Source organism: Eleutherodactylus coqui, chromosome 4 (assembly GCF_035609145.1).
Source record: "Eleutherodactylus coqui strain aEleCoq1 chromosome 4, aEleCoq1.hap1, whole genome shotgun sequence".
NCBI lineage: Eukaryota > Metazoa > Chordata > Amphibia > Anura > Eleutherodactylidae > Eleutherodactylus > Eleutherodactylus coqui.
Genome location: NC_089840.1, coordinates 141,802,517 through 141,823,776, shown reverse-complemented (window position 1 = coordinate 141,823,776; position 21,260 = coordinate 141,802,517). Strand labels below are relative to the sequence as shown.

At 46.6% G+C, this 21,260-nt stretch overlaps 1 protein-coding gene across 7 annotated transcripts in view; it reads left to right on the top strand.

The window, feature by feature from the left end:
- Window positions 1-11,107: 11,107 nt before the first annotated feature.
- The window catches only part of PLXNA2 (plexin A2), a 322,079-nt gene continuing 311,926 nt past the window's right edge, over window positions 11,108-21,260 (top strand). For 5 of the 7 annotated variants that reach the window (XM_066600224.1, XM_066600227.1, XM_066600228.1 and 2 more), the window contains exon 1: window positions 11,535-11,739. The gene's annotated coding sequence lies outside the window, so the exon portion shown is untranslated. Of the gene's footprint in view, window positions 11,126-11,534; window positions 11,740-13,284; window positions 13,384-21,260 lie in introns of those variants that run through there. The other 2 variants (XM_066600225.1, XM_066600226.1) reach the window with 2 other exon arrangements.

Here is a 21,260-nt window from a genome sequence, read left to right as displayed (position 1 = left end):
TAGCCATAGCTTGTGCACCGTAGTTCTACTCCAGTGGGGCATATTGACTAGGTCTAAAAATACATCTTCATGAACACAAAATATTGGTTTCTCGTTATATCATTCCCCATCACAGCAAATTGTGTGAACTACGGTTGCTGTTACAATGTACCTTTCCTGTGTCTTTCTCTGGATGTGAATAACCTTCAGACCAGGAGCACAGCTGCAGTACCAGTGATGCCAGACTTTTGTCTGGTGGATTTCTCCCCTTTGTTTTCGCAGGAGTCTTTTGTAAACAGCAGACATCTGGTACTGTGGATTGTGGTAGGAATTACAAGAAGGAGACCCCACCATCTACCCCCCTACTGTTCCTTACAGACTCCGTACGTGTTTGACAAAAGTCAAGTGGCATCGACTCACTTCTTGCTGCTCCTCACAACTATTTACTGAATAACTGCAGCACACTTCATTTTCTGTTAGGTACAACGTCGTATGAACAAAATCTGTGAATTAGAGGTAAAGTGGATTTTCAGATCACGGACCCAAAACACACTATGGTAGAAGTATCAGCATAGCCACTGAGTTCACATTGGAGGGGCACCGTCATTTGGGAGCTTTCTGATTTCTGTATAAGTTACATGCTTCTAATAATTAGACAGCGCTGTGAATAATAATAATTAGACAGCACTAAGAAGAGGGGTCATGACATCTTCAAATTAGAAAGCTGAAGAGTAAATGTCATTAACATATGCATCATAAAATACGCTGGATGTCACGCTGGTTTATTGAGTTGTTTTTTTCCATTTCACCTCACTTATAAATGTTTAAAAATGTCTCAATACTTTATATGGTACATTAAATGGTAGCGATGAAACACATACGTCATCCAGCTGTGTTGATGGAAATATAGAAAAGGTATGATTTTTAGAGGAAAACTAAATTGTCCATGTCTTTAGGGGTTAAGGCTATATGTGTAGTCATGACAATAATCTGCAGTCTAGTCATTTACTGTAGCTACTCCAGATACAAATGCTCAATATCAGTCTAATGTCTGGGCATTAAAGGGCTTTTATCATGACCATACAAACTTTCCCAGCAGCTCGGCCCAGTATTTACACAGCTAATTTAAAATCGCGATCATGTGAAGCATTGGATTCCAATGCATTCATTAGCATAGGTGATTATTAGTTGTATAAAAACGTCCGACCAGAGAAGATAGGACATTGACGGCCAAATGCGCCAGCTGATGTTTTGATGCGAATGGAAAAGATAGGTTTTGCGCTATCTTTCGGCTGCAATCAGCTGGTGGCTTCTATGGAAGCTGCTGGCAAAGGGAGGGAAAGGGAGTTTAGCAGCGGCTAGCACTGCTAAACTATGTTAGCTGGCTCAATTGACCCATTAGAAGGATTTTAGGAGATTTTTCCCGGACGTGAAATTGAAAAATGGGCAACAAAACGTGAGATTTAGCAGTGACTTGGTCGTGGCTTCCTGTTGCTCACGACGCTCGTGTGAAAGAGGCCTAAAACAAGAAAATTTTTCATACTCACCTCTCCACGGACCACCAAAGCAAAACGGAGTAGCTCACACTGCCACAGCTTCCAGTTTGCTTAAAATTGCACTGATATGCAGTTTTATCTAAATAAAAAAATGTGATTTTTAATGGTTGCACAATTTTGAAGGTGAACAGTAGTTTTATCTATAAAAACGTGTGTCCACAAACAGCCAATTTGTAAGTCCTTCCGACTTGTAGTCAAACTGAACGTCAGTGTTGTTTCCGTGTGACCATACCCTTCGCAAGGCTCCTTGTGGAATGCAATCCGTAGAGAAAACTGTAACACCCTGCAGCTGTCCGAACATGCTGAGAGTTATAGTTCACTTTGACAATGGGGGACCTCTACAGCATTGTTGAGAAGACAGGTGTTAGAGAGAGAGGTTATCATACAGTCTTCATGCTGTTGTTAATCATCGCAGTGTACATGCATTGAATAACATAATTCCTAGCCATCTGGCTACTGACTCACATAGGATCACATCTTCTATCTGTCATTCTAGCCCAATGCCATATCATAACACAATGTCCATCCATTCACACCGTCCACCCCATCAGATTCATGGCTCTCCTAGTAGCAGCAAGAGCTCCACAGTAGACCAAGGCTTCGTCTCCAATGGCCTTCTGATGGACACCGAGCTGAGTAGTTCTGGAGGTTTTCTGTTCTGCAGCCTAACCCACCTAGGTGTTGGCTGATACAACCACAGAAATCCCTTCCCTCCTGTTCTCAAGCCCCCTAAAGGCCATATTTGGTACTGCATTCCTATTATATATATATATGAACTATAGTGGTTTTGTTGAGCTCAAACAAGAACCCTGAAGAGTGTGGATCTTATAGACCTATATCTCTTCAGAGAGAAATTTTAATTTTGTACGACATCGGCAAGTTACATAATATAGGGGTGCACTTACTTTTGCACTTAGCATTGAATAATCGAGTTGTGATGACTTTGATTTTCCCTTTATAGGACCCAAGGAATGGTCGTGCTAAATTTCTAGTTTATACGACACTGGGAAGTTAGAGAATCAGATTAGGTACATTACATAGCGGTGCACTTACTTTTGTAATTAGCATTGAATAATCGAGTTGTGGCCCCTTTCCTTTTTCTATTTAGGACCTAAGGAATGGTTGTGCCAAACTTCAATATTATCGTTTTCAATGGAGTCAGTGGCAGCATCGCACCACATGCTACCGGTAGGTGTACGCCATGTGATGCAAGGTCTTCCCCATTGAAAACAATAGGAGAGACTCAGTGATCCTCCACCGCGAGAGGATCGCTACTTTACCAAAGTGATGTAAGGCGGTTTTGTTACAAATCTGCCTTGCATCCAAGGCAGAATCGCGTGTTGGTGAGTGCGATTTTGGCCGTGATTCATGGCCTGATATAGCACTCGTCTATGTGAAGTTAGCACAAGGGGCTACAAACAAATTTTCATGTGTCCAGGAAATGAGTCATGTTTGGAAAGCTTATGCCTAGGGGCTAGATTATATATGTAAATGTGTTCTGCAGGTTAACGCAGCGCAGTTTGGGTATGGATACAGGTACAGGGGGAGGGCCCGAACTGAGCCTTTAGCTACGCCCCTACATGGACTATAAAATTCTTAATAAAATATTAGCCAGAGTTTTAAATCTTTTGAACAGTAACAACAGACACATGATATACACCAATTTATAGACTGCTTCAACCATGACACGCTATTAACTCCCAGTATCCAGAGCCTTGCTCATCTATTTCATCCTACCCTTGGATTGGATTCCTAAGTATGCAGGGGCCTACAGGGTTAATATACATATCTTATTCCATCAAAATTTGTCATAAATTACATCCAGTGATGTATCCTGTAGCAAATAATAAATTAATTCAACTTTCACCAATATTATATTACTCCCGTTAGATTGCACTGCATGGGTGGACATACTACTGCGTCTCCCCGAAAATAAGACCTATCCTGATTTTTTGGGGAAATATAAGCCCTAACCTGAAAAAAAAAGCCCTAGCAACGCTACGCTACATAAAAAGTAAAACAATAAGGAATACATTACCTAGCAGGAGCTCTCTGGAGGTCTGCACTGTTTTCATAGTCCTCACTTCCTGCTGACAGGAGTCATAAATCCCGCCTCAAGGAAGCGATGGCTGTGATTGCTTCTTGAGCGCCGCGCTCAGCCAATCAATGCAGCACTCGATGAACCAATTACAGCCGTCGATTTGGTTCATTCAGTGCTGCATTGATTAGCTGAGCCTCGGCGCTCGAAGAACCAATCAATAGCCATTGCATTATGGAGGCAGGATTTATGAATTGGCTGAGCCGCATTCAAGCACAAGTCTGCGAGGCCCCATTGAAATCAATGGAGGCATTACACCGCCGTTAGCTTAGCATTCAGGACGCCACACTAATTGCGTTAAAAAGTGGTGAGTGTGAGAGCGACCTTAAAGAGCCACTCTGGTGAATTTTTTTTCCAATTCATTATGTCAGTAGCCTTCAGAATATATAGGTCAGCTATTATCACCTTAGCTAGTTGTTCCTTTTGATCTAAAACTTTCCTGAGTCCTTCTCCTCCGGTGGGTCATGTGCCCTCATTCTGACCATCTGAAATTTTCTTGGCTTTATGTTCCTCTCAAAAAGTCAGTTTTTTTTTCAAATCAGCATAGGTGCATTCATTATTACACTCTTAGATTACTCATAGAGTAATCTGTAACATCACAGAGTGAATCATGTGACCTGACAGAGTTCAGAGTGCTCATGCTCCAGCAGATGTACAGTCTGATTAGCAGCCAGATCACACATCATGTGACCAGAAGTGTGAAGAAAATAGATCCTAGACAAAAAAGAAAAAACACTTTATGGAGCACAGCTACCACACTGCCAGTATGCTCGTGGAGTGTGCTCCAGTAATGATAAACAGCTGGAATCCGGAGCATGTGCTCCAGAAATGCTCCTGGCACTGATGTACAGCCAGAGCATATTTTCTGCACTCAGAGTATGCTCCAAGCTTGCTTGGAGTGCATTGATGAATACACCCCATAATTCCTGTGTGATGGGCCCTACCACACAAGCTCTTTAGAGGGTGATACAGCAACTCCTATTACAGTTACTGCCCATGATTAGAGATTTCTGTGACACTGTTATAATGAAGTAGATGACAGTTCAGCCTCCTGACTGTATTCTTATAGTTTGACTGTATTCTTATAGTATTTAGGTGAGTATAGAAGTAAATGATAATTACAATGTCACCATAGCAGGCAGAGAAAGTAAGGCTCTAGCTGCTCATGTGATGTTGTGCTGATGCATCATGGGATTGATAGCACAGAATAGTGGAAGAGAATGCAGAAGCAAATCTTCACATAAATATGGTGTCAGACAAGCATGAGACAGGAGGCTGCACTACATGGAAGTGACTGCAATATACAGAGGAGAAGCCCAGAGTGTGGCAGGCACTGAGGTGTGGGGGGCAGGGATTGAAAAATGTGTTTTTGCCAGAGTAGTCTTTTAAGGGCTCCTGTCCACGGGTGGGCTGGACCTCGCATGCGGGATTCCCGCAGCAGAGTTTGACCTGGTGCCCGGCCGCTGACTCCAGCTTACCTTTCCAGCGTCTCTTCTCTCTACTGTGGATGTGTTGGCCTGCGCTCTGGCACACATGCGCAGTACAGAGGACGCCATACTGTTGCTATGGCAATGACGCGGCTCCTGCGGCCATTTTGCAATGATGATTGCAGAATGGCCGTGGGACGGATGGCTTCCATTGACTTCAGTGGAAGCTGTCAGTGTGTAGCCCGCACAAAATCACAGCATGCTGTGATTTCTTCTCTGCAAGTGGAAAATTGCAATAGATTTCTGCTCGTGGGCAGGAGATCGCGTTTTTACATTGCATGCTATGGAGCTAGATTTGCTGCGGAGTCCGAAGGCAGAATCCCGCTCCATACTCCGCAATGCAAATCCAACCGGAGCCCTTAATGAAATCCTGAATATATTTGTAAAGTGAAGATCATCTTTATTATTGAGTGTATAAACATCAGTGAACTGTAGTAAAGTTTTCCATTTTTAGATATATAACGCTATATACTGGTAAGTATCATAGAGTTAAAGGGCTTGTCAAGGGTTAGAAAAACATGGCTGCTTTCTTGCAAACACAGCGCCATTCTTGTCCGTGGGTGGTTTCTGGTATTGCAGCTCAGCACCCATTCACTTCAATGGGGCTGAGCTTCAGTATCACACACAACCTTATGGACAGGGGTGGTGCTGTGTTTGGAAGAAAGCAGCCATGTTGTTCTAACCCTGGACAACCCCTTGTAAAATTGAAAATTCTTATCTGAATGTGATTACTTGTGTTCCTGAAATCTAATAAAGGGTTAAAGGGATATTGTCATTTGATAAAATTATAGTATATTTCTAGGATATTCAAGTGAATGGGGCCAGCTGCAAGTAAAAACAGTCATGTGGTCCTTTAATTTTACAGATCAGGAGGTTAAGGGGGTCCCAGAGACCGGACCCCACCAATAATGAAGTAATGGCATATCCTATCCAGATGTCATCACCTTATGAGATGGGAATACCTCTCCAGGGTACGTTCACATGTTGCGGAAATATTGCAGATTTGTTTCGGAATTTCCACAACAATACCGAAGGTTAGAGCTACCCTACAGTTACAGCAGAAAATCTGTGTTTTTTTCCTTTACATGTGAGCAGGATTTGCTTTAAGTCCATTCACTTAAATCGTAAACGTTTCCCCAGCGTTTTTTTATAAATACATCTGACAGATGCCCACGTTTCACATAACAGATAAGAATGCATTTTCTAGCATGCCCCCCTTGTCTTACAGGAGTATCTGGAAATGTAGAAAAACATGTCATAAATAGCCATTTCTGTTATTCTATGTGACAATGGCTCAGTCATGATAAATAAATAGCGCAGAATTCCTTCCTCTCTGCTAACAAAAGCCTCCTAATAGTCCTGCCTTGAAAAAAGCCAAAGGCATCGCACAAGAATGTGGAGGTTTAGTGACTTGCAGGGGAAGGCTACGTCTTGTCTACATATCCAGACTGGCAATGTAAGACCCCGTGGATCAGGCTGGATCGCCTCCTGAAGAATGAGGGAGCAGATTTGTTGAATATTTGCTCATCTTCTCTAAGATGTGGGAATCAGTTCAGCAGGTTCCAGCTTTGCAGTGAACTGTGCTGAGAACTGACGTCCTGTAGATATATCCCCACCCCAACCCATATGCCGGATTCTCAGCACAGCAAGGGTTACATTCTCCTTGTTAATTATGTGTCGTTCATGATTATCTGCGCTATCACAGCTCTGTGAATTGATGTGACTGCCTGTATTTCCTATAAATAGCGTTTCCTTCACACCGACATCAAAGAGAGAATCTGCGTCCTCCATGGAAGATGTTTTGATACATAGAAGGTTCCTGGGTCACGGAGATGAAGTGACCAAGTCTCTGGCTGATAGAGAACAAGAGCATGAAGTGGCTCATCACACTGGCACTAAGAAAAATACTAGAAGAACACAAAACGTGTGGGATTTATATCTGAATGACCAGCACAGACCTGTTGTAGATGACTCTGCACTTCTATCACACCGATATAATGTCCTATTCTTGTGGTATATAATATACGGGGCACAGAAAACCAATGCCAAGACCACCACACAACTGGAGGTATCCAACTTATGTAATTGGTAGGTAAACAGGTCCCCCATGGTAAAATATCAATCACTGAGCTGTCATTGGCTGCAGCAGCCTGTGATGTCCTGTACAAAGGCTGCTGTAGCCTGTAAGACATACATCAGCGAGGAAACCTAGAAACTCATGATAGGGGACTGGCAGGGAGCTGGGAGAGGTGAATATGAGCTGGTTTATTCGTTTTTACCATGGGAGACCTGTTTACCTACAAATAAAATAACTTAGAAAACCCCTTTAAAGGGAACCTGTCACCAGTTCTCAGCACCATAATCTAAGTTCTGGTGCTCATAGAACAGGTTCCCAGGAGCGTGAAGAGGTATTTTTATAGTTACCTGCCTCCCGGTGCCCATGCTGTTAACCCTATAAGTTGGCACACGGACTGTGCACTTAGAGCATGGACCATGTCGCTGGACTCAAACCTGCAGGCTAAGTGCACCCATAGAGATCAATACGTGCATATAGCCTGCAACTGAGTCCAATGACACAGTCCGCGCTCTGAATGCACGCCGACTTACAAGCTGACAGTGTGGACAACAAGAGGCAGGTAACAATAAAAAATACCTCCCCACACTCCTGGGAACCTGTCCTTTGAGTAACATGATTTAGAGTACGGTGCTCGAAGATGGTGACAGGTTCCTTTTAAGGGGACTCATCCCTAGCTTAGCACATCTGCTACACTGTACATCAGCGATTCTCAACATGGGTGCTGTGACATGTCAGTGCTATTTCTAGTGCATCAACCAGGCACACCGCACGCTTGGCACGTCGGCAAGCAGTACTGCCATTGATGCTGCATGGCGGAGAATAGTTGTGAGGTCTATCATCTGGGGTCTAAATGAATTTTGTGTATTAGGGCTCATTTATATCTGCTGTAAAGGTTTCCGTTTTCCTACTTTGTTATGGAAGTAGGAAGAAGGTACCCAGTTGCCCAAGGAATCCGTCTTATGCTAGAACTGAACAGCTCCAAACAGACCTTGACTATAATAGTGTCCTAATGAAATTCTGATGTGAGACCCTCACAACTTGGTTCCCACGAGATAGAAATCTTGCAGAATGTCCACGAGATTTCCGCAGCGGAAAGGTTGCTTCAGCCTGTATTCTGCTGCAGAAATTTTTCCCCATAGAGAGAAGAGAACCCGCAGCGGAAATGGCACTAAATTGACATATTGCGGCGCCGCATGTCAGTTTCCATGTAGCTTGTCAGCAGTGTGTAAACAAGATTTCTGCAAATCGTCTCCATTTTGCTGCTCAGCTTCAGGTTTAACCCTTTGCAATCCAATTTTGGATTCAGAGTTTTCTAGGGGGCTTTCTCTTTCTGCCATTGTACAACGGCGCCATCTGCTGGCTACAGCCAGTACTGCGGTAAGGAACATGCTGGAGAGGCCCCGGACAACAGAGCGGCCAGTAATCTACAGTAAGAATACCCTGCCGGACGGCTTCCGACATCGGAGCTGTACAGACTTCAATCAGAATGTCTTTAGACGTCAGACAGTGGATTGGAAAGGGTTAAAATGCATGCAGAATTTCCGTGCGGAAAGACCACAGGGAAATTCTGCCTCTTGTGAAATCAGCCTACTTGTTTATAAAGTGACCCCCCAACCCTGTCCTGGACAGACAGATGGCTGCACCAGTTCTCTGACTACCTGATGTACACTGTGTTAGTTTGCATCAGGTAGTCTAAATCGCCGCAGGCTGCTTTGATTGGCCAGTGCTACCCATGTGAGCAGCGCTAGCCAGTCAAGGCAGCATATAATGTCTAAGGCTGCTGTCACACAGGCGTTTTTTACAGCGTATAGCGTGAGGTTTCAAACATCACAACTTTTGAACACTGCTCTGTTTTAGTGTTTCAGCGATTTTTAACACACCTCCTCACCCTTTGCAATGATGGCGCGTGTTTGAACACATCATACGAAAACGCCGTAAACACTGCGTTTTTGCAGACAGCTGTGTGAGAGCAGCCTCAGACTACTGATGCATACTAATCCACAGCATGCATCAGGTAGCCACTTTTTTTCTAAAATAAATAATTACGGATTTAGGCCGAGTCCGGACGCAGCAGATTTGCTGGAATTTAGCAGTTTGTATTCTAAAGCCTCAGCAATTTCCAGAACAGTACAAGTGGGCAGGATGGTAAACCCCATTCTCGTGAACCGGAAAATGTATACTTTCTCACAGAGAGCAGAACACGCTGGGAATTCTCTCATCTGCAGCCGCTCGTTATGTGGTGGAAGGGCCGCAGATTTCCCCTTTGTGATGCCTGTTCTAATCCGGCAGGGGTTCAATGACAGGATTTATTCACCAAAAAAGTTGGTTCCTGAAGCTGTCCATACATGTACAGAGGTGCCAACCAGCCACATGATTGTGGCATGTGCCCACATGGGTATAATAGAAGATGCACTGCAAGTCCCAACGTGGGCACTGCTCACCTCAAGCATGGCGAGTGGGTCAGGAGTCCCAGAACGCCACATATCTGTGCATATATATAAGTAAGTAGTAGAATACTCAGGTAGGTGCGTATATACCACATGTGACTTCCAGGGGATCGGTTATCAATAGTGGGCCAGCGGGGCTCCTGCTGATCAGGTGGTATTGGGCCAGCTGTAATCGATTGCAGGCAGCAGCCTTGCTTAACTGATAAATCGGATTGGCGCATCCAGTTGGAATCGGCACGTTTATCTATCAGTGTAAATCCTGCCGACTGAACGAGAATTTGTTTGCTTCTCCTTCGTTGTTCAGTTTCTGCATGCAGAGAACTAAGCGCTGGATCGGCCGTGTACACAGGCGGGATCACTTATGGACGACGGCCTGCTTACTGTGAATAAAGGCGGGCGGTCAGAGCGATCCTTGCCGCCTCCGTTCACTGAGCGAGGATCCTCCAATGTAACAGCAGAGGAACGATCACCGCTGGGCTGGCCAGGCGTCTGCACCCGACAATCATCCTGTGTAAAAGGGCTCTTACTGTAGTAGTGCAGTGAATACAATGGGTGCTGCGCCTGCAATACTAACCCTGGCGGCTGCCAGCGCTGCCTGCTTCCATCCGCAATGCCAGTGCGTCTGGCAAACCGCTGATCAACTATCGAAGACCTATCCTGAGGAGAGTATCATCCATAGTACAGTCCTAGAAGACCCTTTAATCCCCACCTACACACCCCTCACTCTGAGAGGAGTGTCATGACCGTCTAATACCTCAGCTGCTGCGGAACCTCTTGTTGGAGAATAGAGTCACTTCCTGTCCACCATTAATTCATAGCTTGGTATAAATTACCCCCTGCTGCTGAATAACCTCTTCAGAGAGGGTGACTTCCGCCGAAAGGAAATGTACTATAGGGTGAGAGAGAAGCAACGCCCATGTAACGCCACTTATCACCCTATATTGGCTAGGTTCCAACTGCGAAAATCAGTGGAAAATCGCAGCGGTCGTATTATTATTTAGGCTGCCTGTACACGGCCAGATTTGCATTGCGGAATCCGGAGCGGGCGTCCAACTCTGGATTCTGCAGCTGTCCGACGCCCTTCCGTAATCATCAATGCGGAAAGGACGCGGTATCTGCGTTGTCACCTACCGTAGCGACGACGCAGCATAATCTGTACTGCGCATGTGCGCCGTCCGGTGCATCCGCAGTACAGAATGAAGATGATTGCGGCCATGTACGCGGGGGCACCGGCCGGGCACAGGGGTGCACTCTGCTGCGGGATCCTGCATGTGGAATTCGACCCGGTCGTGTGCAGCCGGCCTAGGGCATTACCGCCAAATGGCGCACACACTGGGCCTGGGCGGTATTTATTATCACTTTGCGCCATTTTGTCTAACAAGGGTGCCCAAACCGGATAGCGGTGTGATGGGACAGCCACATACACAGCTGACATGTTGGCTCCCTGTTTGTGTCATGACTGACTTCTAAGTATTCCTGAGGTAAACATGTCTTACAATGAACTGGCCATGCATGCTGCTATATCCACCCCAGTGAGGTGTACATGTATGACAGACCGAGGACATGCATGACAGGCGGTGTACATGTATGAGAACTGGTGGGCACGTGTGGCAGGTGGTGCACATGTATGTCAGCCGGTGTGCCTGTATGACAGCCTGTGGACACATATGACAGTCGGTATACATGTATGTCAGCTGGTATACATGTATGACAGCCCGTGGACATGTATGACTGCCGGTATACATGTATGACAGCCCATGGACACGTATGCCAGGCGGTGTACAAGTCTGTGCTGTCCGTCCCCGTGAGGGAAGGGTTAAGCTGCCCTCTGACAGCCGGGTAATGGCGGGGGGCGGCTCTGGCAGCAGTGTGGCTGCTGAGACTGTGTGGACGGGGGGAGTTGCTCGCATGTGAAGGAGGCAGCAGAAGCTCCTGTACAGCTCGGCGCCTCACAGCCGGCGGAGAGAGCAGCCCGGGAGGGCATGAGTGGCACGGAGGGCGCAGGACGAGCAGCTCCTTCACGGACACCGACACCCTGCGGACCGCGGCGGCTCCATGTGGATTAGCAGTGCCGGCGGGAGCTGCGAGCGCTGAGGTGAGCCCAGGGCGGGAGGGTGCGGGACACTGCTCGGTGCCCGGCTCCATCCCTGCACGGACAGGTGTGGGTAACCCTCCGGGCACCGCTGGCAGCGGCTCCGTGCTGGATTGTGCGTAGTCGTGCACTGCAGGTGCTGCGCTTCCATCACGGGTTGGCACAAGCATGGTGACCGCCGTTATATAAGAGCTGCACGGGCTGTGCCATCCGATGCCCGGCGGGCGGTGACCTCAGGCATGCGGAAAATATGCTGCTGAGGGCAGCAGGAGCCGTGCCACCTCTGCCAGATAGTGGGCATCCTTAGGTGTCCTACTGCATGCCAGCAGCCTCATGCCACCTCAGATGGGCATCCGCACGTTACAACTTGGCCACTACTGCTACATCTGCATTTTCCTACACGGGTCTCCGTCACGCCATTCTGTGCCATGGAGGAAGGGGTTAAAAGGCAAGCCACATTGTAGCCCGCCGGCGTTCCCTTGTATCTTTCCGTCTAATGTGAATCCGTGGCCTCCTGTTTTTCCGGTGTAAGTGATGTGTGAGATCCACCTCTATTAGGACGCACGGTTCGCCCTCATCAGCGCACATTCTCACGCCGGAGACGGTTGGCGTTCGGCAAGTTCCAAAAAATGAAAAAAAAAATGAATTCTAAATGAGAATATTAAGTTGAGTGATGAGCCGCACCGCTGAATCGTAAATGAAATCACTTGTAATATGCATACGTGTACACAGAATATTGATCAGCTGTCATCTGGGAAAGTGGCGCTGCGTGGCACGGGCACCTCGTCTGGAGCAGGCTGGCACACGGCATATAGGAGACTATGCAAGAGCGCGTTTAGTTCACCACTTCTTTTTTTTTTTTCAAAGTCAAGTAACTCATCCAATTACTGTTCCTACTAATTACATCCGTGGCCTGAAGGACGGCTATGAAATCACTATGGCATGCTGACGAGGGATGTGCCGTCTCTAACGTACCCCCGGGGGTCCCGGAAGATGACTGAAGAGCTTGCACTCTTTTGTTCCATTGTGGCAGTATTAGCGGTTATTATTCTATAGCTGTAACCTCTTCTGTAGCGCTGGGGTCACAGCCTCGTCGCTCTCAGAGACCCCCTACACTTCATAGTTAACCTGCTGGGAGGATGTGCTTTTGTTGGATGCATGAGGGTACCCGGAGACAACCCGCACAAACATTGGGGGGGATACATGAAGTGTGTGTCTGTGTGAGGTGGTCCTCAAGCATCATCCAAGGAGCTGACCGGCAGCCCCCCGCATCTCGGCACTTGGCTCGCCTCTCCCCGATTCTGTACAATCACTAGTGAAGGAAGTCAAACAGCAGATAGAAGGCAAACAAGGCCCTGTAAATATTGAGAGCATATCTCTCGGTGATATCTGCCTGCAGCGAACGTTCAGAGGGATGTCGGATTGCAGGTGATGTTGGAAAGCAAGCAGACCGCCGGCACAGACACCAGAAAGAAGTTTTCTTATTAGCAAGTGTGCGTCTGTACAGAAAGGGTTACTGATGTCTTCCATACTGCTGATCTCCTTATTGATCGCGCTCTAATCTTCTACAAGGAGGATATTGTCCTAGTGCTCATTCCTGAATAGGGACAAGGACACGGCTGATATGGGGGTGTCACTGCCGGGCAGGTATGTGGGGTTCGGTGGGGACGGCCCATGTGTCAGATCCATTGTATCCGGAGATTATGTATCATATGTGACAGAGGGCAGATATGGACCGCTACCTATACACTGTGGCAGGAAGAGCATAGTCGCAAAAACGTTGCCATTTTTTCCCCCACTAATCTTAACCCTTCGTGCTGTGTCGATGATGACAGGCTTTATTGCTGACTCCTTATAAGATGTGTGGTGGCACTAAGAAGTTGATGATAGCTTGTGCTGGCTGCTTATATTCATTGGGTAGTGGGTATATTTGGGCCCATTTGTATCGTGTAGTGATACTGTTACATTTGTCGTGACCCGTGTTTGCAGCGAACAAGCGCAAGCCTCCGTACACGTGGGCTCCTACAATCAGTTGGGTCAGCAATCTGATTTATCAGTGACGTTTCCAGATTCGGATCCATTTTCCATATCACAGTAGGGAGTACCAGCGACTCCTTCCTACAATGTCATTCCCCGCCGGGGTTCCCTACCACTGCCAGGCTACAGGTATGAGTTAACGGAGTACAGGCTGTAGTGGTGTTCAGTCTGTTGTCTGCCCACAGAAGTCTATTGGAGATGAGGAATGCTGGAATTGTCATCTAGTAACATGAGAGAAGCTCCAGTCTACCACACCATGTTTAAGAGCCCCAGTGGTAGTAGGGGCAAACACTGGTCAATCCCTCCTGGTGGTAGCAGGTGACAGGTGATGGGCCATTGTACGGCAGATCCCCATCACCCGGTCAGGGGTTTCTGGAGCACTAGATGCCCACCTCAGCTTTATCACCATGCTTATTTCATGCCCATCACGTTGGTAGTTGTGGAGCCTTGTGGACAGGTTGTGTTTATTGGCTTAGTAATGGAGCTTGGCAGCTTTGTGGATGTCAATCATCGCAGTTCTTACTGTAATAAATACTTAAACATTTGGCAGATGCGTTCTGACAACTTGCAGTGAACCAAGAATTGTCCTTAATGTGACAATGTGCCGCGTGTGCTGCCAGCGCTCGGTGCCCGTGTAACCGATAGACTATGATACTCTCCACGTTGTGGCATTGACTACTTGTAATGACAGTATACCAGCACTCTGCTGGAAGGGAACACAAGGTGGCTCGTCTGGATGTCTGGCTGTGCTTTCCATACGGCCGGTAGTGGTGCGGATACAGATATACGTCTTCTATCATCTCTAGCACTATTAGTACATGGCCTCTGTGTGATGGGAAGGAACCTTACAAGTGCTTCTTGCTGGGTGTTTATAGTGTCCATAGCTTTCTGTTGCTGTGTAAGGGTCTGCATGTAATAAGGAGAAGAAAGTCCCGGCTCGTTGCTCCTCTCATGCTTCTCTGATGTTATAGGAAATCTCTGGCCACAAACTGAAAATGTGACTTTTTTGAGCTCGCTGTGACCTTCAGCCCATCACCTGCTGCCTGCCAAGTTAGATTTGATCTCTCCTCGCTTCCTTTGTCTTTGGGACGTATTACCAGCAGAGGGAGCATTTTTCCTTGCAAGTGTCTGGGCAGTTCTGGATGCCAATCAGATGCTGAGGGCATCATTAACCTGGCAAGCAGGCAGTAAGAAATGTATGATGTCTGCAAAACAGAGCCTGCATGCTTTCACCAAACCCAAGGTGAGTTTGTAATGGTTCTGGATTGGTGATCTTAGCAGAGTATTGGTCATTTGCACCTTGGTGAACACAATAGCTGCTGCATCTGGGGGGTCTTGGCTTTGCTTTCCTTCCAGACTCTTTACTTTTGCCGGTTATGACAGAGAAAGTATATGAAGTGCAACATGTTCAGTTCAGTCGGGGTGAGCAGACACACCTGATACCTACTCAGCAGCACATACCTGTGGAAGGTGCGCCGCCGTCACCCCCCGGGCTCTCAGTAATCCCTCTGACAGCTGCTTAGTCAACGTGGGCACAGGTCATATTTTACTTGCTTGTCTTGTCCAGGTCTGATCTCCTTCACACTTTACTGAAACCTGTCACACTATTTGGGTGCCAAGCTGGCATAGCAGTTGTGGATTAGGGCTGTAGTGGGTATGGTGCCAGTCTCGGCCCCAATTTGGGGGGAGATGCGGAGTCCAGAGACTGAATGAGGGATGCAGAATTAAAGTCGGGGACGGGTCAGTCTACCAACATGCTCTCTGTAGCAAGTATCGCAAATGCTGTTATTTCCCACACAGAATAATGAGAGGTCATAAATCTTACATGGGGAATGGCTTTATTAACCGCTTCACTGCCAGAGATATTCCAAGGAGAGCACTCAGCAATCGATGCTCTTTTTTTTTTTTAAATGCATATTCCTCAATGACCCCCGGATTCCATTAGTTACCTTGTACTAATTGATAAATGTGGCGATGCTGCTATACCAGCTATATCGATTCCATTGCATGAGGTTGTATTCTGGGACAAGGCTCATTCATCATATGTGACTCAGCCACCCTGGATAAATAGCTGATATTGCATGGAAGTCTGATAACATATCACCTAATGACGGTTTACCAAAGCAAACAGGAGGCATGTACAGGCGTGTACAGTCCCAGGCACATGGATGCAGTATAATGGGGGTCCGGCTGCATTATGTAGGAGAGCAGCAGGCATGGCGATCAGGCTCGGAGTGGTACGATGTGATGGTACCTGCTGTGGGGATGATCTACACCGGCTGCAGTACATACAATGCTCCCTTCTGCATCACACAAAACACATGTCTCCTTCTAGTAATACGTTCAGTGCTGACGATGAGCCGGATGATGCCACCGTGTACTCGGCGGGCTCCAAAAAACGTGTGCAGTGTGAACTAGATAGGATTTCTATTAGTCTCAAGTGCATGAGTATCCGGTGGGAGGATGCACGTTCATATTGTATCTTCAGGGACGCTTAGCGCGAGCGCCATGAACGTCGTGCTATCGCACGCTTATTTGAGTATTTTACAGTACTTTTCGTGCTGTCGTAGACTGCTCACATCAGAGCGGGACACACCCACGCAGTCATTTAAAAGGCTATGCACGCTAATTAGTACCAGATGTGTTTGACTTCCAGCAAAATTTGCGCAGCGTATTGCGCAATTATGTGGGTATTGATTCCCATAAGGGCCTTTGGTGCCCAAATGTGCACTAAAATAGGGCATGCTTTATTTTTTTTTTGCATGTGTAAAAACAAAAAAATGAGAATGAACCCATTGAAAGCAATGGATTCTATTTTATGCGCTTTGCACGTGCAAATACGCCCGTGTGAAACCCTCAGTCTCGTGTAGAGGCAGCTTAGATGCAAAGCATATCTGAACATATGGGCCATGTACGTCAGCATTAGCAATGGATTTGTACCCCCTGTAGTGGCCCGGGCAACATTTCCTCTCCCGTATTGTTGAACTGGCGATGGACGCAGACTTTGCACGTTTCTGTGTATCATTATGGCATTGGGCAGAAAAAGCCACACCGCCCTTTACAGCCCCCCATCTTACACATCCTCCCCACTTACATGGGCGGTATTATGTCATGTTGGCAGCTGACAGGTATTTATTTGGCATCATTTATGTAAAAACTTGGACAGAATTGCGGTAGCAAATACATATGTTACTACATTAAACTCAAAGCCAAAATCTTCGTTCTTTTGGGACAATCCAGATGTCATTTTTAGGTAGACATAAGGTAGTCAGACTTATATTTCAGTGAACAATTAATAGCCCCCATTAGCATGCGTGGGTCGGCTACAAATGTCTGTTGGGTCTGACGCAATGTGTATTGGAATGGAGGAAAGAAGGACAGATACGAAGAAGATGCTTCTTCTGTCACCAGGTCCGACCCAGAGAAATCTTGTGTATTGGGAAGGCATGTGAATGACTTGTACTGGACACATTATGGTACTTCGGGCAACTAGATGAGCTAGCTGGCATGCTGACCATATGCACTGTGTGCCATGTGCGCAGTGTGTACAGCAATGGGAGTCGGGCGGGCAGCCCTGTTCATTCATACCTCAGTGCTGTGAATTAATGCAATGTTCCACAAAGGATCTGTCATTTCAGGCACTTTATCTGTTGTGAATACTGTAGGCCAAGTAGGGTGCGTTTCATTAAACTATCAGGAACAAAAAGCCACGAGGTCCAGATCTGCGGTCAGTATCTGCATTGTATAAGCAATGCCAGGGTCAGCGGCTATAGCCGGGGGCAGCAGTCATGGCGAGTGGGTCGACGTTATGATGCATCTAGAATTGAGTGACATGTAAAGATGTCATCACCATTTCATTATACGAGTATAATATGGCCTTTATAGAAGCATCCATAAGATGTGCTTTACAGAAAATGCTAATATATAGTATATGACAAGCACATTCCCTTTATTCCCAGGATCTCGTCTTCTCCAGGATTCGTTGGCAATTTACTTAGAAGATTGGGCAGCAGTTAGGCTACACCTACCAGTTAGTGTCCAGGCTCTGTGACACCGGCCGGGGATGTCAATGTATCACGTTGCAAGCGCGCTGTATTGTGCTCTGGGTGGGGGCTGCAGTGACATAAGAGGTAATGTAATGGCATCAGCTCCAGCCATATACCACCTGGTAGCGCTCTTCAGACGTCTAGAGACTGTGTTCCGCGTGCATGTCATACATGTCTTATTTTAGGGCTCTATTCACCCTACAGAGGCCAAAAGAGTCCTTTTTTGTGAAATGTAATTGCGTAGCAGACTACACATACTGGCCAACCGATCCCACTATGTACCTATATACTAGTAGTGGGGTACACCACAGCCTTCTGTGAGAGTATCGCCCCACGAATATCAAAATGGAATGTGGATGGAGAATTTTTCTTAGAGCTTCTGCAGATGGGCGTATGCGTTTGTTTGCACCTCAGCGCAACGTATTTGCACTATGAATGAGGCTTTTTTGTGCGCATATTGGCGCATTTTACTGTATTTTTTTTGTGCACGCAGGGCATGTTCTTTTGCGCACAGCAGACTACCACACCCTGATTTAAATGGCTATTTAGCATAATGAGGTCCATATGTGTTCTTTCATGGAGTTGACTATATGTCCCATAGACTTCTATGGGGACTTTTGCACAAATGTGCACAAAATAGAGCAGGTCCTCTTTGGCATACAAATGGGTTCATACATATATCTTGCACGTGTGAAAAATGTGTATGAACCCATTGATATCGAAGGGTTCTGTTCTTCATGTTGAATGTGTAAATATGCCCTTGTGACAGAGCCCTTAGAGGAACCTTTTGGGTTTGCAGACAGTATTGGTCTACCTTGCAGTCCGTCTGGTAGGCCGCTCTCACACATGTATTCACAGAACGCTGCATTCGAACTTGCAGCATTTTTGAACAAATTGTCCAGCGTTTGCCAGCAGTCTTTAAAGCACCCATCATTGTGATGGGCGATGAGGTGCATTAAAAATAGCTGAAGTGCCTAAATAAAGAGCTGACGGCGCTTGAAAATTGCAGTGTTAGAGCGCTAGTCTGCGAAGTCCCATTGAAAAAGCAAGCAGTGTGAGAGCGTCCGAACATGGTGGACAACCTCAGGCCACGTGACGAGAACGCTCCTGACCGCTAACTTACTGCTGCATAACATAGGCACGGTACTTTAAGTTTAAGGGCTTATTCCGACGTGCGTATATTGGCCGGGTTTTTTACACCCGGCCGATATATGCGGTCTCCCTCTGCAGGGGGAGAAGGCGACCTGGCCGGGAGCAGTGCACAGAGTTCCTGCCCCCTCTCCGCCCCTTGCCACTGTTTTCAATGGTAGGGGGCGGGATGGGGGCAGAACTTAGGTTCTCCACTGTCCTGCACTCCCATTGCAAACAGTGGTAGGGGGTGGGAGTTCAGTGCACTGCTCCTGGCCCAGCCCGCCTCATCCCCCTGCAGAGAGGAACAGCATATATCGGCCGGGCGTGAAAACCCGGTCAATATGTGCACGCCGAAATAAGCCCTAATGGCCTTTTTTAAGCGGGTCCTCAGAACACTGGAAGCGGGATGTTAGAGAGATTTGGAATTAGCGTTAACTCATTCAATTAAATCTAGAAACGAAGTAAAGAGGACCGATCGCCAGAAATAAGCTCCTCGTTTTATAGCCCCATCACTAATAAATATTTTTCCAAATGCATGTAATTAAAAAGAAAACCCCCTTGTATGCACCCTGGGTCCTATATGCAAATAACTGGACCCCCTCCCCCGGGCATATTTACATGTTCATTAGCACTTCGGCCCTATTCACCAATCAGGTTGCTGGAATTGTGAAACAGACAACCCAAACAACCAATCTGGTTGCTGGAATTGTGAATCAGAACCAATCGGGTTGCTGGAAATGCTGAATAGGGCCGAAGTGCTGATGAAGGTATAAATATGCCGCCCCCAGGAGTCTGGCCGGCAGTTCCTGTCATGTGGTCCCGATATCCTCCCGCAATCTCCCATGGTGGCATCCAGTCTCAGAACACCAGATCTCGCGGCTGTCTCCACTAATATGTTATCGATTGATGGGCATTATTGGCCCATATCTGCAGGGTAGAGGTCTTTATATATTCTTTGGCTACTGGGTTCTCACAGAGCTGTCCTTATTTTCGGTAACAGGGTTTCATGAATTTTGCTTTCTAATCTGTAGATTTTTGTGATTTGCTGAACGTACAGGGTAAATTAATAATTAAGGAATCAAGCTGTAGGGGATTATGTATGTTGTAGCGAGCTACCGTGTAATCAGCCTAAAGGCTAGAGAAACGCAACTATGATTGTTCTGCATGATCCCACTTTCTAATTAATATTCCTGTAAAACTTTCTCCGTAGACTTTGACATCACGGCCATGGCAGATAGTTGTGGGTATTTGACTCAGTTTATAGCATGAAGAAGCGCCCTTCATCAGTCTAACAAATGGGCCTCTTTCTGTGTGGGGATGATGGACAGCCGGAGCCTATGGCAGCCCCCCTGCACTCCTCCGGGGGCAGTACAACAGGTGCTCTCTCTGCAAGGCCTTTGTTTAGTGCAGATGTGAGGACACTCCGGAGGGCATAGTGGGAGCTTGATGCCAGACACACCTGCTACAAGACGTCAGGAGTGATGCCCATGTTTGCATGTTGCCATTTAAATTAACTATTTGTTGTAACTTTTAAGTAGCAGTAAACTAATTTCAATGTAACAGAGTTGTCCAAGTCCCTGGGCCCCAGCTGACAATCTCTCCTCAGGTTTTTACTAAAGTTAACTGCTTACGGATTACTTTTCTGCATTTCCCTTAACCCTGTAATGCTGCACTTTCCTAGGCATTAATACTACACCAGGGGGAATTTTCACCCGGTCTGCGTTTTGACCTAAAAAAATAAGAATAGATGAATCTACTTTTCTAAAGTAGTTGTACAACAATTGGCGGGTATATCATCATATATAAAAGCTCAATACAGTCCTGTTGTAATAAAAGAAATGAAATTAATAGCGCTGTGGTGGCAAGAGTTAGAAAATTTGGGTGAATCTTAACCTAGGGTGGTATTCCAGTGTTAAAAAAGGGTTATCTCAAGTTATCCCCTATCCAAAGGATATTCACAGAATAGGGGATAATTTGCTGATCAGTGGTGAGACCCCCTCCGATCTCGAGAACAGGACTCCCGTGCCCTGCTCCCCTGTCGCTGCGGGGGACACTTCTCACCCCGCAGTGACATCACTCTGAATGGCGCACTGGCTGCTCATCTGCGGTAAGCGCTCCATTCATCTCAACGGGGATGACAGAAACACTTGAATGGGTACCGCTGGACAGGGAATAACTTGAAATTCCGTTACAACCCCTTTAAGGACAAGTAAGTAGCTCACATGACTGGTGAGATGTCCCGCTCTGTGCCATACATGTGAGGCTTCCAGGAACCCATGCGCAGAAATGTCTCTGCTCCGGAGGGGACAA